Below are 19,867 nucleotides of genomic sequence, written 5' to 3'. Positions count from 1 at the left end.
TAACTAGTCCAGAAATATGTCTTGTAAATGTTCTCCTATTTGATGTGTACCTAGTGATATCCAAATCTCAGATCATTCTTCTAGAACAATGTTTCTCCCTTCAACTGATCGAACAAGTCATCAATCCTCAGAAGTGGATACTTGTTCTTGATGGTCACTTTGTTTAATTGTTAGTAGTCAATGCATAATATGAGAGTACCATATTTCTTCTTCACAAACAATATCAGTGTGCCTCAAGCAGATACACTTGGCCTAATGTATCCCTTGTCCAACATTTCCTTCAACAGTAGCTTCAACTCTACCAACTCAGGTGTGCTCATCTTGTAAGGTTCTTTCGATGTTGGAGTTGCCCCTAGCACTAACTCAATAGGAAAGTATACCCCCCTCTGAGGTGGTAACTCTATAGTTTTGTTACGAAATACATCCTTGAACTGTTGCGAAACTAGGTACTTTCTCAACACATCTGCATCCTCAACTTCCTTACCCTTGTCACTAGAAATGTGCACTTCAAATAACCCACATCATTTTTTTTTAGTATGCTTTGCTTGCATAGTTTTACCATCCTAACTGATGTGGATTTCATCTTTCCCTACAAGATTCTTGGTTTCCCATTGTCATCCACACACTCAATTTCTTTGTCATAGAAATATACCTTGGTTCTATGAATATGCAACCAATCCATGCCCAACAACAAATTGTATGATCCCAATAGTAATACATTTAAACATGATGCACTAGGCATACCATTCAAATCAAATGCACAAGATCTTACCCAAACATGAACTAGCTTCTTTGTACCTATAGCCAATTACACCAACCAAAATTATGTGTACAGTTCCTTACTCAAACAACAGTTATCCACCAAGTTAGGAATAACATATGCATAACTAGATCCAGGGTAAATCAAAATATAAATAACTTGACCATAAATATTACCATCGATATCCATGATAGATGCCTAGTGCTCTACCTATCTTTTGTCCATGGCTGCATAAATATGAGAAATACTCTGACCCACATCCCCAATAGTTTGCGCCTCCTATGAAATGTATATCTTAGGCCTAGCATGCTTATTCTAAGGATAATATCTCCTAATATGTTCCTCGTAACATGTACAACACTCCAACTGGCCAATACCCTCACCTCTATGCTTTTGTTGCTGTTGTGACCCATGTCCCTGTCTAGCTGCATTAAACATCTTTTTTGGTGCCACATTTTCTTTCTCATCTACATTCTGATGCCTTTTTCTTTTCGGCTACTATTTAAGTTTACCTTTGTCTTTCACTTTCCATCTTTACTGAGATTTATTCTTATGCTTTGAATTCCCATAGAAATGCTTCAATTTCCCAATAAATTCCTCAAGTGACAGAGGCTCATCATACTCAATCCTATCTCTAAATTATGATGGTAATCAACTGAAAAATCGTTGAACTTTAGCTTTATATCTTTAAGATATGGTACATACCTCAACAACTCTAGAAACATGGTCATATACTCTTCATCTATCATTGACCCCATCTTTAGCTAAGATAATTCTTTGGCCTTACTATCATAGTGCCTTTCTGACAAGTATTTCTTCCTGAAAAGCCTCTTGAACTCCTGCCAACTCAATTCAATTGTCCTGATATCCCTAACCCACTTCGCGTCTTCCCACCAAATGTCTACTTTACCTTTCAAGCTGAATATATCAATTATGGCCTTGACGTTATCTGTGTACTCATGCAACTCAAAGAATTTTTCATCACAAGTATCCAAACCTCTGCATCTTCCAGCTTCTTCACATTTCCATAAAAAGTAGGTGTCCTTGCTATCTTAAATTCATTTGGTAAGTATCCCCTATCACTCCTCCTATAAGAATGATAACGATGTCGATCATGATGCCTGTCAAAACCAGAACTAGAATAGAACCTGTCCTCATCACCCCTCCTATCCAGAGTGTCCAACAGCTTGTCATTTATCACCGTGTCATCTCTATCTGACTTGTGTCTACTAGGAGACCTACTTCCATATGCCTAGTTTGTTATGTCCTCATGTCCATGGTTAATCCAAAGTGGCCCTTGTCGATGTAGTCCTGACAAACTTTGAAGGAGTATTGCATTAACCTCTGCTTGTTTCTCTTGTGCCTATATGATATTGTCATTGTCCACCTTACAACTCCTTATCTCTTCCTTAAAGCTTTTCAATGTGTCTACCAAATCAGAAGAGTGCCCATCGCACTACTCATCCCATTCATAGGGAGAGTCTTTTTAGTCTACCATCTTGCTAGCCATTTGATCTCTTTCCTACAAGGAATACTATGTCAGCTAAACCAAATCACAATAAACCAATGTACCTTAGCAGAACTCAGGGAGGATACCTTATCTGCAATATCACTAAATTATCATCATACATGTATAACATAATCATAACAGCATATAGACATATAATGAATAAGTGCATCAACACATAAATGTCATTCTAGTTAGAGTCCAATCATCAATGCATGAGCATATCGACTACACATACCATGACCTGATGCATGACAACAACAACCATTATTCCAATGAACACATTGCGACATGCAAACATCAACATGCATAAGCAATGCATAATCAACGACACACATGCATAAACCCATGTAATCAAGCATAAGAAAACAATACTTGAAACCAAGCTTACAAGAAGGATACATGCAACCAAGCATACAAGAATGTAACCAAACAAGAATGTAACTTCCTAAAATGTAATGGCATCTTTAGAATAGTAAAATAATAGGGAAACAATTATACAAAATAAATTAGGTGAACAAGCACTTAACCAGACCCCTACTAGCCATGACTGGCATTTCGTCAAAAATATCACAAATCTATAATCTATAGGTGTAAACAACATATTTAAGCATAGGCATCACATACCTCTCTGAGAATTGCTAAGAACCATTGTTCTCTCAGCTCATTTGTTGCATTATCATCTATTAGGTCATAGTTACATTGTTCTTTCATTTACAAGTAAAACCATGATGATATCCATAGATAGTTGTTGTCATAAAACATATATATAACCAACATAGTAACAACAAAAATACCATAAATACATCAGACATAAAATCTACATTCAAACCAGTACATTTACACATGAAAAGCAAGGGAATGAATTTCTCATTAATGAAGGTAGAAACCAACTGGGGATGGGACGACCACGTTCCACTCGACCATATATTGGTTGAGCCAAATATCTCTTCATCCAATCACCCCCATTCCATATTCCAAGCATAAATGTGGGATGCGTAACCAACTGATAAGAACCAAACAAAAATTGATAATACCAGAGTTCTCTACCTACAACGTGATGAATTTGATTGCCTCCTAGTCTCTCAGGCTTTACCATAATCCATAGTCAGATCCAAGGATAACTAGGCCCTACACCGTGACCCAATGTCCACACTTTACCATACATCCCGCCTCGGGACTACTAGGCCCAACGGAGAGAAATCCACCTCTTGAATTTACCGTATATCCCTCCATTCACCAGCAATGATTCCTAGGCCTACCTAGGCATAAAATCTTGGCTTTACCACAACCCACACTCTGGCTGAGGGGTTACTAGGCCATTGTATTTATTGTGATTCACTGTCCAGGTCAGGGACCACTAGGCCATGTGTTTGTCATTTCAAAGATCCACCCCACTCAACTTTGAATCCATCCAGCAATCGTGCTCAACTGAAGTATGTGAAACCATCTCATCAAGGCAATTAGAAAATGGTAAGGCTAGGAGGAAAAACACTATCACACCTAGTCAAGTCCATGCCACAATAGAAAACAACCACATGCAACACCATGCATTCCAAATATAGAATGGAAATCATGCATGGAAATCAATAATTGTAAAGGATCCTGCTCTAGCTACTTGATCCTACTTTTCCTGGCTTGACCATCACTTCCTCTTGCCTTCTTTGCCTTTCTTGATCCAATACCAAAGTGCTTCAAGAAATCTCTAACTGTCCAAGAGTGAGAGAGAGAATAATGAGAGAGCTCCAAAATTAAACTGACAAAAATGTTACCAACTGATTGTCAGAAGACATTTTTTTAATGAGGTCTTTGTTTTCTTCATTTTCCATTATTTTCCTTCATTTTCATCCTAATATGAAACCTATGACCTTTCACCTCCATTTTCTCCTAATTTCCATTATTTGCATAAATAAATGTGCCAAAAATGCCATTTTTCCTTTCCAGAGCCTTAACCCTTGCCTTTGCCAATTTTCTTAGCCATAATCAACTAAATGACCACCCCGTGTGATGTCTTTCCCAACATTCAGCTTGGAATAAGTGTCCCATCAATCGTGGTTAGTATTTTTAATTTTTATTACATGGAATTTTCACGAGGGCTGTTACACATCCCCAATAATGGAATGGGGGTGTAGCTATTGCTTTGAGTTCATATTTATTAGACTTTTCAATGGAGTTTAATTCATTTTGTGGCTTGTATTTTTGCTCGATGTTTCCTAAATTCTTGTTCTCCTAATTTTTATAGGACCGTTTAAAACTTAAGGATTTAAACCCTTTAGCATTTTGCAATTGTTTTTTCCCTTTCATTTCCATCCACTATTTAATGTTGTCTCCTTTTTGTTTCATTTGTTGATAGCATATTCAGGCCTTTCTAATAACTTCGTCCATGGTTTTGCGATTTCCAAATTCCAACTGTTCCTTCATGAACACAAGTAAGTTGCTGATGAACCATTGGAATTTCACCTTTTCTTCATGTATATAAGGAACATATCTCAGTAGTGAGGTGAATTTCATTATAAATTTGTCCATAGTTAGCTACGCCAATCTAACATCACCAAATTTATTTCCCTTTTCATCATAATATCATTCACTTAGGTATTTATCTTTAAAATGTTTTTAGAAATATTCCCAGGTTACTTCATATTTGTCAATTTTCCGTACTATCTTCACCTCTTCCCACCATAAGGTGGCTTTTCCTTGTAGTTGGTAAATTTCCAACCGAGCCTTCAAGTTGTGGTCATATTCGTAAATCTAGAAATACTTGTTCATATTAATGAGTGAGGCTTTAGCAACATCTTCTTTCTTTCCGTCAAACATTAGAGGTTTGCTTTTCTTAAATTCTCTGTGCAACTCGATTTTATATCTTTTGGGTCCTTTATGACCAAAAACATTATCAAATTCCTCCTCATTATTTTCTTGATCTCCTTCAAATTTTAGGTTATCATCTCTTTGTCTATGTGTCCCAACCCTATTTCCATGGTCAGGGCTTGGAATAGGGTGTCTGTGGTTTTGTTTGTCACAAATGCTCTCCATCATCCTTTTGTGTTCTTGAATTAGTATTTCATTATTAGCACTCAATCTTTCCATCTCATTTTTTAAGTTTTGAACTATTTCGAACAATGCAACATTGGTGCTTCAAGATTCATCTCCCAACTGGACCTATAGCTTCGCGTTAGCTTCTGCAATTGGCACTAGGCCAACTCCAACCATTGGCCTTACTGGTTGTGTATGTCCAAATCTCCTCATTATGTTCCTCTTCAACTCTCTGTTAACACAATTTATTTTTTATTCCCTCATCACCCAAGGAGGCCACGGTGTTGAAATGTGGTTGTGATACCACTTGTCACGTATCTCTAAAGATAACTCAAAAACTTAATTTAGGGCTCGTTAATATATATATATATATATATATATATATATATATATTAATTATTGTTTAGTATTACATACCATGAACGAGGGTCCTTGCTTTATGTTACAGTACATAAATCACAATTTCTTCTTTTACTGGAGAACTTATACATTAAGCTTATCATACTATCGGAGGGACAAATACTTTGATTGAGTCATCACGCAACAGGTCTCATACTTCAACTAAAACATAAGGTATGGTTAATATTGTTGGCAAGTTATTCGGTTGGCACTTTGATTTATAATTTTCTCGTGTTGTGTTGCAGGTAAGTCTCTTTAAGGTTCTATACCCTTCAATCCTTTTCTGACTTTGGATATGTGGAAGTGATAGACGCCCTTCGCATTTTGTTCTAGGTGTGGTTTATTTTACCGTTCCTAATTAAAGGCGAACTTACTCCCTCAGTATTTTTCTTTAAGAAAACCCGAACAAGTTTAGGATAGTTACTGTTGTTTGTTGTGGTTTTAAAAAATCTAGGAATAATTCAGGGAAACAGAGAATTTTGTCTCGCCCCAATTATAGTCTCAGTTATGTATGTTGAAAGGGTCACTTTGTCACGCCGTGACCCCATGAACTGTTGTATTTCTCAATCTAATGGGTCATGGTATGATAATTAAATTTTGATTATTTCAAAGAGAAGTTAAACGTATCACTATAGGCTACTCTCATAAGTATATTGGAACTCTTGTTTTATTTTATTTTTAAAGTGTTTTAATAGTTATTCAGGTTATAAGACATGGGCTCCAATTTCTACGGTGTAAACATCTCGACACTAGCATGGTTATTTTCTTAAAAATAATTTAGACCTGTTGAAATGTAAATTCGGTTCGACATGAATAACATTTTGTTGATTTTAATGCTTTCTTTATCACAGAGTATCTCGTTCTTTCATTTCTTGTTAAATGGTCTGCTTGGCTTATAATTTCTACTATTTATCAATAACCTTGGTCTCTTAAGAGTTACATACCGAGAGTCATCGTGCCCTTTCTTTTATTCAAGAATTGAACAACCATGTTCTTTGTTTCTTACGAATTTTTTACTTACACAAGTTTACATCCTCAACCCTGTGTGGCTTATGCACTGTGTCGAGGTTGCCAACTCCCTAGCTGGACCTAGATTCTAACCCAATCCCCTTCGAGGATTCTATTCAATTTTTTTTAAGGAAATAAGTTTCACAACTCAAGACTCGTCTAGAACAACTTGTCCCAATCTTATTTTAATTTTTTATTTGACTCTTTGGTTTGGCTGTGAAGGAATGAGACTGTTTACCTAGTTGTTGCTTTTCCAACAACACGATTGGGAAAACTAACCCATCTCATGTAGGAGCACCCTCTCACTTTATCACTCTCAAGGTACCTTACCCATTCCTATTCCATTGAATCGGATGTTCATATTACGTTAACTTTCTTACCAAGATTTCCACTGTGTCGGTCATAGAACAAAATATTTCTACACTTTAACAACATAACATAAATATTTCTACGGTTTAACAACTCTTTAACTTCCGAGTTCCTACAAAACCCTTTTTATTCACCCTGACACGACATTTTCTTTAAAAAAATATCTTATTACCGTTCCATATAAAAGAACCAATACAAGATCATTTCTTTGACACCAATTTGAATCTCTAGTTGTCCCGACATGCCATGGACTGCTAGGAAAACAATGTGCCACCCAATCTTGAGATCAATCTTTAGTAGTGCATCTCCGCCCAATCTTGCTTCACACTGAGAGTAATTTCGAGAACACTATGAAACACATGAGTGCTCTTCCCAAAGCCTACATGATCAAAACGAGACTTACCAACACTTAAAGTTCAGAATCCAAGCTAGAGAGAGACTCCATTGACCAACCAACTCTAGATTCTATTATAGCTCAAAGTATTTTTTTGACTTTCTTTCTTCTCCTTCTCCTTATGTTTCTTCTCTCCTCCTCCCTGAGGTTCCCAATACCATCTTGGCCTTCTTTTTTTGATAGTTTTTATTTCCAATGAAGAAACTTGGGTAGTTAACTACCCCACCCATAAGTGTCCAAATGGCTCTCTGTGAGCCTTTTCTAGCATTGTTTAAAAAAAATAACTAATACATCATCATAATAATAATAATAATAATAATAATAATTTTCACTCGAAAGTTCTTTATAGTCCAATATAGGAGAAATATTCATTTGACATGTGAAATTTAAAAATATTATATTGAAATAAAATAAATATTATCGTGCCAACCATAAATAAAATAATCCAATCTAATTCTATATCAACTTTATTTCTAGAGATATAAATCAATCCAAATTAAATTGGTTATGTGTAACTTATTGAATTTTCAATATCTAGTTTATATGTAGTATATAAATGAATTAATTGAAATAAACTAATGTGAATTATAAATAAAATATTTCAATATGATATAAAATATTTTATTAGAGAGAGAGCTCTTATCTCATGTTATGAGGGGGATTTGGTAATTCCTTGGATATTTGATATGGAGTTTTCATGTGAAGATAGAGGGGGTATATAAATAAAATAAAAAAGTAAATAGATTGATAATTAAAATATTTGATTGTGGTTGCTGAAGATGAATGAGATGTGTAATGCTTTCTATTCACATGTATGTTTTAATCTTTTGAAATGTAATACTTAAAATATTATATTAATAAAAAAAACATATATGTAAATATATGTTTATTTATAGAGAGGGAGAGTATGTTTATATTTTATAAAACAATCCAAAAAGAATAGTTAAAACATTTTTCTAATGTGTTGCTAAAGAGGAATATGGACGAGATGTGTAATTACTTGTATGCTTAGCCTGGATTTGACATATATAAATATCTACCATAGATCCTCAGTATATCTCAAGTGCCAATAAGGATAAAACCTCTCACATTTTTCAAAATTTTCACTTTTAAAGAGGCTTGCACCTGATGAAATTTGATCTAGGTTGATAGAGCTAAGGTTAACATGATTTTATCCTCTTTACAAAAAAATTAATATATAAGTGAAACATATATACATGCCATGCACATTCACAACAACTTTACCATGGAGATTCTTAATCTATAATAGAGATTTGTTACAATACCATGACTTATGAATACACATGCCCAAAAAACATAATTCATTTGATTGACCTCTTTTTAATTAATTAATTTATAAATAATTTAGAAATAAATCTCTAACTTTTTATTAGTGAATAGTAGCAGCGTGGTAGACCTGCATCCATGGGCTTGGTAGCAGCGTGGTAGACTATTTTATCTCCAATCTCCCTCTATACAATAAAATAACAAATTTTGACATCTTAAATGACCACGAGCCTGACTTTGATCATAGACCTTTACTTATAACTCTCAATTTTGTCATGCATAGAGATCTCATAGAAGATAATCCTTATAGCCAAAAGAAGTCAATCTTTGATAGAAATAAAAAAGATCTCTTTCTAAATGAATTAAAAACTAATTTGCTTCCTTTATCTAGTATAGACAACATAGAAGATCTGTATCATAATTTTACTACAATCCTCTCATATTCTATTAACAAGTTTTCAATTGAAGTTTCAAGTAATAAAAGAAATAGAAAAACCAACCCATGGTATGAAAAAGATTGTAAAAGTGCGAGGAGAGCAATTAAGGAAGTTGTTGATGAATCTCTTAAAATTGGCAAGTTAAAAATATACAAAGCCCCAACTAAAAGGAAAAAAAGGCACTATATTCGTAAAAGACAAGAGAATCTCTTACACCTCTCTAAGGTAGCTCCTAAAAAAATTTTGGAGGCAGATTCTAACTAGGAAAACTAAAGATAATAATAAAATTGCTTTACATGACTGGAATTCATATCTTAAAAAGCTTTATGAATCTCTAAATGTCATGGACAACTTTGAAACGCTACTCAAAACGAAAGAAGTTTTCTCATTAGAAGACACTGATTTTGGGGTTAATTGATTGGCTAATGGGAAAGCTAAAGACATTGAAGGTTATGAGGCGGAAATATTAAAAATTGGAGGTCCTATCCTCATCCCCCACATTCAGAAGCTTTTCAATCAAGCAGTCAAGCAAGGGTTCCATATACCATGGACTTAAAGCCTCATTATCCCTATTTTTAAAAGTGGGGACACAAATAACCCCTCTAATGATCGGACAATTATGATCAGGCCTCTCCTAGCCAAGTTGTATGGTATTATCTTGGAAAGGAAGTTGAGCATATGGCTTGAAAGTGAAGGTAAGCAGGCTAAAGGCCAAGAGAGTTTTAGAAAGCAGCACTCAACAACACCACCTCATAATGATAAATCCAATCTATTTTCTTGCTTTGTAGACTTTAGAAAGGCTTTCGATAAGGTTCCTAGAGATAGCCTTTGGAACAGATTAGAAGAGCTAAAGGTTCCTTTTGAGTTGAGAGTTGTCGCTCTAAGGTTATACAAGAATGTAATTGCCAAGTTAAAGAGCAATGGGGAGTGGTCGAAAGATATTAATTGTAATATCGGAGTTAAACAAGGTTTCCTCCTCTCCCCTACCCTATTTGGCATTTACATCGACAAGCTAGAAGGTTGTTTATAGGAAGCAAGATGCGCTGACATGATCTTGGCTGGGATAGTCATCATCCTTCTTCTGTACACTGATGATATTGTTCTTCTCGCAAGGTGCCCATCTGATCCTGATAAACAACTTATACTTCTTAAGGATTTCTACTCTACCATGAGTATGATTGTTAACACTGACAAAACAAAAGTTATGATTATCAAATCCAAGAAGGACACTTATGCTAATTTTATGTATAACAATAGTAATTTGGAGGAAGTGTCTTCCTACAAGTACCTAGGAATTGATATTCGTCACAAGTTCAACTGGAACTATAGCATTGAGAAAAGGATTAATGGGGGATGAAAATATTATTTTGGCCTTGAAAATAATTGTAAAATGACAAACCTCATAATGTGGGATAGAAAGAAGTTCCTCTTTGAAACTTTAGTCACTTCGGTTATCTTATATGGATGTGAGGTTTGTGGTTGTAGCATCTCTAGAGAATCCTTGAGAAAGATTGAGCAAATCCAGAAGTGTTTTTAACGTATAACCTCAAAATTAAAAGCAACACACCCTATCCTATGCTCCTTATAGAAGTGGGTCTTTTCCCTATCGAGAGCCTAGCTATGACTAGGCTTCTATTGTACAAGCATAAACTCAATAACATAGGAGACCATAAACTTCCTAAGCTAGCCTTAAATTCCAGGCAAAACCACCTAAGGCTCAAACGAGGTTGGTATAAAGACACCAGGGCCTGGTTAAACCATTGGGAGATTGATGAGAATGTTGCATTGCAACACATTAATAACATTAAAAATATTGTTACTTCTAAGTTCAAAGAAAAAATGTGGTGTGAGAAAGATTTAGCAGCTAAAAGAAAATTAAGATTATAAGGATGTCATCAACCCCACCCTAGAAGATCAAAATTATCTCTCTGTTTTAACTAGGTCAAAGAAGAAAATTAATACAGCCAAGATTAGAACGAACTCTCATGAGCTCCATAGTGAAACAGGTCATTGGGATGTTCCTAAAACACCATGGGTGGAAAGGTTCTGCCATCACTGTGAGAATACGAACATCGAAGATGGAAATCAATTCCTCTTAGAGTGCCTCGCATACAACCACATTAGATCTCAGTTTCAAAATCTTTGTTGCAATGCTGACCTTCCTAGCCTTTTATGTTGTCAAAATTACAGTGAGCTAGAGAGGCTTCTCTCCAAACTTTTTGAGCATAGGAATAAAATCTTAAATCAAACTAAATAATTCGTTTCCAAATTTTGGTCTGAGTGGATGTTAACCATCATCATCATCATCATAAGTACTACAAAATATTTTAGAATGTTACTTAAAATTTAAATCTTACCATCCACCAAATAATTATTAATAATTAAATTAATATTGTGAAAAACTTATTTTAAAATAAATAACTTATTAATCCAGTAAATTAATATTAATTATTATTTTTTAAGAAAAAATAAATTTTAATAATATTTATTTATAAATTATTAAAATAATAATCAAATTATTTATTTTAATCTATATTCAAATCCTTTATATTTAATATTCTCACGAAGATTTTTAAAGTTAGAATTATAACTTAATTAATACAAATAATTGACACAATCACACCTTATTTTTATCCACATAACAAACAATTTTTTATTTACAACCGTTCTTAATCCTAAATAGTTAATGCCATGATGCTACTCTAATAAGACATGATTTTTAACCAAAATTCCACTATTAATACACTAGGAGTCATATTCCTTATTTTTTTTCTCACATGAAATTGGAGATCCTTTTTCTTCGCACATAATTTAAAGCCTTCTTTCGCTTCACACATAATTCTAGGCGTCCTTGCGAGTTTAACAACAACATCAAAAGCAAACTTTTCAGTTAAATATAGCGAATTTACTACCGACCATCTTCCTCACATACTTTTTCGCCACCAATAAATGTAAGGGTTAACAATATGGGTATGGAACATTTTTCATTTTCGAGTGGGGAATTTATCCGAAGTCAGAAAGCATCATTACAACTTGGTATTGCGTTCATACTCGAGTTAGTGCTAGATAAGAAAGGAACACGTTTTACGAAGTCAGAAAGCATCATTACAACTTGGTATTGCGTTCATACTCGAGTTAGTGCTAGATAAGAAAGGAACACGTTTTACATGGGCCACAAGTTGTTGTGAAGTCAATAAACCCTCAATATTCTAATGCCCTCGATAGTCACTTTCACAAGTCATTTTCTGTAATATTTTCTATCGCATCATAAATTCGGCCCGACTCATTAATCTCAAAGTAGTTGACATATCTAGTACATTTTTTAAGTGAGATCTTTGTGGTAAGATATGAAAATTTGAAAGTGTTTAGTGGATATTCATACATGGATATCATTTGAATCTAGTCAGTATCTTGCTTCCGTATGGAGTATATGGCCATCATTTAGATCTTTAGTGGCGGTAAATAAGGTCAACATGTGATCTGAGATGTATCAAGTCACCCAAAGAGAATCCCTTCATACTGCAAATATTGCAGTGCCAAAAAGGTATCAGATAAGATACGAGTATGTACAGATATGAAATCATGATTTAGGGCAATAGTATCCACAAGGGCAACCACTGTTTTTGCAAGTAATGTCACATAACAAAGTGGTGCTGGATGAATGGTTGTGTTTCGATCGAGTGTGATGCTGCATAATAAAGTGGTGCTGGATAATAATAATAAACAGCAAGGGGAAAATGAAATGGATATAGTAAAGTACATATCAAATAGAAAAGGACGTAAAGGTAAGAGTTATTAGAAGATTGAATTTTGGTACATAAATTATAATAATAAAATATAATACAAATCAATCATATAATGTAATAATAAAATATAATATAAATATAATAATAATAAAATATAATATAAATCAATCATATAATGTAATATATACTAATCATTTACCTTAATACAGGGTACATAAATTATAATAAAATAATGTAATATAAATCAACCACATAATGTAATATATACTCATCATTTATCTTAATACATGGTACATAATATTCGCAGTGCGGCACTGTAAAGATAGGCTAGGGCTTACTGACATGACATCGGCTCCGTATTTGCCATTTATGGTCAATATTGTCGACGTACAATAAGAATATGCCGAATCCAAGGCAAAAACCTAGCCGGGGTGACGAATGCGGTTCCAAAGTTTGCTTTCAGGCCACGCTAAACCTAATCTGATGAGACGTGCAATCTTTTGTATTCCCTCAATTTGAATGGAGGAAGTACGATTACTGGCTAGGAAGCAATCGGCATGTTCACTTGTTCTTTTCACGTCACTGACGTGATATGCTTTCGTCCTCACCATTTCGGCAGCAAACAAATTTACAATTTCCAAATGTGCAAACAGGTATTAAATGACTAGCTGTTTCTGTATATGTTTATTATTGAATAACTGGTTTGCCAAAATTTAACAGTGAATATATACCATCCCAACTCTATTAAATAACTGGTTTCCCAAAATTTAACAGTGAATATATACCATCCCAATTCTATTGAATAACTGGTTTGCCAAAATTTAATAGTAAATATATACCAACCATCCCAACTCTATTGAATAACTGGTTTGCCAAAATTTAATAGTGAATATATACCATCCAACTCATTTAATGCCCATTAATTACTTATTTTCAATGAACCATTCTAATAAAGACTAACAACCCATCTCAAACTATAAATCCTCAGCCCACTCAGAAGTTATTATAAAAGGAATCATAACCAGGTACTCAGGTACCAACCCACCATGTGAGAAGAAATATAGAAAATGCAATATTGCATGATATTGAATACTATGAAATTAAAGAACCTGTTGGTGTAGTAAACGAGATATTATGAGGTAAACATGTTCGTGTAGGAAACGAGATAATATCAGGGCGAATCGTGTGAGATTTACGAAGCTGCTTGTTTAATTATTCCAAATTTTGGATATTTATTTGAGGAATTTACAAAACTATTTTTTAATTAAAATATTAAACTTTAAATCAAGTTTTTGAGTAGATTCAGCAAGTAAAATTCCTGGGTGTTTCGATTGTTTCAATAAATTCCGAATAGAAACTTCTAAAATTTATAACAAAGTAAAATACCGTTGTTGAATTGAGGCTTATGTGATCCATAAATGCTGTAAGAAGATGTAAACGCGAAAGAACTTTGTCAACGCCTAAATGACATGTAGAAACACCTTTGTCAACGCGTTTCGAACCAACAAGTGTGGTTCATCTTCAGGACAAGTTGAAGAAACAGATCAAGCTTTGCATCTTAAATAGTCAGAGTAGAGCCTCCAATGGCTATAGTTAGTTATATTTCGTAACCATACCGTTCATATAAATAAAAAAAATTTATTTTTATTTTTATTTATTTTTTATTTTTTTAAATAAAATAATTTAAATTGGTGATTAAGTTAATAGTTAACTAAAAGTTATCATTTAATAATTAAAAATTGGAATTAAATAGGATTTAGTTATATGGAAGACCTTTCTTTCAATAAAAATATATATAAGGTATTTTTAAGATAATAGTTACTCAGAATAAATATATATTATAACGAAAAATTAAATAAATAAATAAATAAAAATAGATAAATAAATATATAAAAATATAAATAAATAAATTTAATTAAGAAGTTAGCTATTAAAGCTAAAAGTTAGTTAAAAATAAATAATTAAATAAATAAAAATAAAATAAAATAAATAAATAATTAATTAATTAATTAAAGAATAAATAAATAAAATAAAATAAAATAATATAAATAAATAAAATTAAGAATAAATAAATAATGATAATAATACAAAAATATATAAAAAAAAGAAAACAAGAAAAAAAGGAGAAGGACAGGAAAAAGCCAATAAAAACCACAAAGCAAGAAGGATAAATCCTAGGAGGAACGAAGGTTCCAGGGGGAGCAACGAAAGTTTGAAAAAGATAAAAAGGGGAGGCAGCAAACTAAAGCTCTATTGAGATTGTTGGACCTTTTTTCAATCTCAATAGCTTCCCCTTATTTACGCTGGAGTTCTTACAAAGTAAAATACTATTCAAATTAGAATATAATATAATTTAGCTTTGGAATATTCCATTTAAGAGTTGAAAACTTAAAAGCTTAACAAACATGCACATCACCCTTAATATACCTTAGATGCATTTAGGAGTTGAAAATTTAAAAGCACGACAAACATGCACATCACTCTTCATGTACGTTTTTATTTTTAACATGTTAGTTTTGATTAAAAAGGATTTCTTCGAATTTTCTACGAAAAAGGGAAAAAATACCTAATACGTTTTTAGTTTTAACATGTTAGTTTTGATTAAAAAGGATTTCTTCGAATTTTCTATGAAAAAGGGAAAAAATACCTAAGAATTATAATGATAGTACACCTAACTTAAACGTGAACAAATTTGAACCATGCTGCAATTCACTATACCTGAACTTTCAGCTAAACTCTTATCAAATATGTTACAGAGACTCTAATTATACATGAACTTTCAGCTAAGCTTTTTATCAAATTTGTTATTCAAAACTCTAATTATAGATAAACTTTGAGCTAATATTTTTATCAAATTTGTTATGGAAAAGAGGTATCTACATGATTAAGATGCTGTAAGATTATCTGTCTATGGGCCAGTACGATACTGTAAGATTCATTTGTCTATGGGCCAAGCCGATGTGATTACAGTGTACACGCAAAACCTTGATATTATTTCTATATTGGACGTTTGTCTTTTCAAAATTCAAGATCGAGCGGTTCGCGAATACTTTACTTGTTGCAATCCCTAGTGCTTCTGTTTTATGGGTTTGGATGCATGCCTATTTTGTCCATTCTTATAAGTGGTGTATTGGTTATATTTAATAAAAAAAATTGTTATATTTTTTTTTGAAAATTGCTTATAATCTATTAAAAAAATTCTGAAGTTAAAGTTTGAGTTATAACTTAATCTATAAATACACTCGAAAACACATTCTTAACAACAAATTAAAATAAGACTTAAAAAAACATTTCATTAAATTTTCACCAAAAACTTCAAAATAGTTAAACAACCATGAATGATGTAAATTGTATTGCGGCCTCTGACCTGAGATGACATTATTAGCTTGCAGTACTGTGCTTATTTGCTTTTTTGTTTGTTTGGATTCGTGGCTATTTTCTCCATTCCTGGTAAGTGCATGCTATCGTACATGGAAATTGTATTGTGGCCTCTTATGCCTCACATTATTCGCCTGTGCTCTTATTATTATTACTGGGATTGGGCGGTTTAGACGGTAAGGCTCTTGAGTCCAACCTACGAATTTTCAGCTTTTCACTGTATTGTTTACCGGAAGAATGTTCACGTACTTAAAAGATGCAAAATAATCTAACCAAATATAATGGTCATATTTTAGACGAGAGTTTACTGTACCAGCCCGTTGGAAATTGAAAATTGGATAAAAACATAGAAAGGTCCAGTTTGTTGTCATTTTTGACCAATTTCAGGTAAACCCTATTTCATGCTGGGCAGTTTCCTGATATTATCAGGCTGCCCTTTGGAATACAGGAATCAGTTACTCATGGAACATTTACGTTAAAGATGATCACGTAAAGCAGCTTCGGAAAATATGGACGTATTTCTTTAAATACATTTAAAAAAACAGGATTATTAAATGTATATTTAGGAGTAATTGTATATTTAGAATTTCTTTAAAGGAAACGGTATTAATTTTAATTTGGATGATAAATAAGATTTTAAAAATAAGTAGTTATTAACATAATTATATTAATAAATGTTGTTATATATATTATTAAATGTTATTGATATACAATGAATTGGATTTGATATTAATAAATATATAATTATAATAATAATATAATAATTATTATTGTATTATAAATTATTATTATTATTATTATTATTATATTTTAAATGCCCTATTAATAATATCATATTTAAGTAATATGAACTATAGATTAATAAATTCAAGGGATTGATATTATTAATGCAAGGCAATAATAAACTCAAGAAATTAATACTAAAAAAATTCAAGTCTTAGAAGCATGTTGTAACGTGTATTGATTATGCTCTAGGAGTAGGCAATCCGAGGAAGTTTTCACTAAGTCCATGGTCAATAAGGAGGTCTAGACTTTTGCTTACTCATTAGCTATTTTGTGTTAAAAAAAGAGGGAATAATATTAAACACAACGGATTAATATTGTAAACCCAAGGTATATCAACCCCAAAAATAACATTACCATAGTTGATTTTTATATTAAGGCAATCATTGTCACAATGTGACGTTGGACAATCTTTGACCATGATTGATTTTCATATTGAGAGAATCTTTGTCGCAATGTAACGTTGGACTATGGTTGACCATGGTTGATTTTCATATTAAGACAATCTTTACCACAATGTGATGATGGACCATGGTGGACCATGGTTGACACAATGTAACATTGGACCATGACACAATCTTTGTCACAATGTGACCAAGGTTATTCACCACGGCTGACCATGGCTAACCATGGTTGATTTATAGCTTAAGACAATATTCTTTGTCACAATGCGAATTTGGACCATGGTTGACCATGCCTTACCATTATTGACCATGGTGGACAATGATTGATGATGGTTGACCATGGTTGATTTTCATATTGAGGCAATCTTTGTCACAATGTGGAATTGGACCATGGATGACCATGATTGACCATGATTGACCATGTTTGATTTTTATATAGAGACAATCTTGGTCACAACGTGCCATTGTACCATGGTTGACCATGGTTGATTTTCATATAGAGACAATCTTAGTCACAATGTGATGTTGGACCATGGTTGACCATGATTATAAACCTAAGCGATTTATATTAAACCCTAAGATTAATATTATAAACCCTACAATTAATATTATCCCTTAGGAATATGAACCTTTATATTAGTAAAACAGAGCGAATAATATTAAACCAAAGGGATTAATATTATAAATCCATGGTATATAAACCCTAAGATAAATATTATAAACCCTCAAATAAACATGGTTGACCATAGCTGACCATGGTTGATTTTCATATTGGTACAATCTTTATCGCAATGTCATGTTGGACCATGGTTGACCATGATTGATTTTCATATTGAGATAATTTTTATCCCAAAGCGACCTTGGACCATGGTTATCCACAGTTGACCATGGTTGATTTTCATATTGAGACATTCTTTGTCAAAATGTGACATTGGACAATTGTTGATCATCGATGACCATGGACAACCATGTTTGCCACAATGCGATGTTGGACCAAGAGACAATCTTTGTCACAATGTGACCATGGTTATTTACCATGGTTGATTTTTATATTGAGACAATCTTCGACACAATGTGACATTGGACCATTGTTGACAATGGTTAACCATTATTGGCCATGCTCAACCATGTTTGACTAATGTTGACCATAATTAACCAAGCTTGGCCATGGTTGACCATAAGTAATTTTCATATTGAGAAAGTCCTATGATAAACCTAAGATAAATATTATACACCAAGGTATATAGACCTTATGATAAATATTACAAATGGTAAAATAAACATGGTTAACCATGGTTGATTTTCATATTGATACAATCTTTGTCACCATGTGATGTTGGATCATGCTTGACCATGGTTGATCATGATTGATTTTAATATTTAGACAATATTTGTCACAATGTGACGTTGAATCATGGTTGACTGTGGTTGATTTCCATATTAATACATTTTTTGTTAGAATGTGACATAAGACCATGGTTGACCATGATTGTCCATAGTTAACGATAGTTGACAACGGTTGATTTTCATATTGAGACAATCTTTGTCTCAACGTGATGTTGGACCATGATTGACGATGATTATAAACCCATGGGATTTATATTAAACCTTAGGATTAATATTATAAACCCTATGAATAATAATATACCCTCGAAATATGAACCCTTATATTAATAAACCAAAGGGATTTATATTGTAAACCCAAGGTAATAATAAACTGAAGTAATGAATACTAAAATCCAAAGGGATTATTAACCCAAGGGATTAATATTGTTAACCCTAACGTAAACATGGTTGATATTCATATTGAGACAATCTTTATCACAATGTGACATTGGACCATGGTTGACAGTGATTGATTTTCATATCGAGACAATCTTTGTCATAATGCGATGTTGGTCATAGTTAATTTTCATATTGAGGCAATTTTCATCACAATGCGATGCTTGACCGTAGTCGACCATGATTGATTTTCATGTCGAGAAAGTCCTATGATAAACCCTAAGATAAATATTATAAACCAAGTTATATAAACCTTACGATAAATATTATAAACTCTAAAATAAACATGGTTGACCATGGTTTATTTACATATTGGGACAATCTTTGTCACAATACGACACTGGGCCCTGATTCCCCATGGTTGACTATGATTTATTTTCATATTGAGAAAACCTTTGTCACAATACGATGTTAGACCATGGTTGACCATGATTGACTATGTTTCAACATTCTTGGCCATGGTTGATTTTCATATTAAGACAATATTTGTCACAATGTGATCTTGCACCATGGTTGATGATGTTTGACCATGGTTGATGATGGTTGACGATGGTTCACCATGATTGATTTTCATATTGAGATG

Source organism: Pinus tabuliformis, chromosome 3_2 (genome assembly GCF_031772625.1).
Source record: "Pinus tabuliformis cultivar Carrire ecotype Pingquan chromosome 3_2, CPIR1, whole genome shotgun sequence".
Taxonomy (NCBI): domain Eukaryota; kingdom Viridiplantae; phylum Streptophyta; class Pinopsida; order Pinales; family Pinaceae; genus Pinus; species Pinus tabuliformis.
This window is presented reverse-complemented; position numbering follows the sequence as displayed.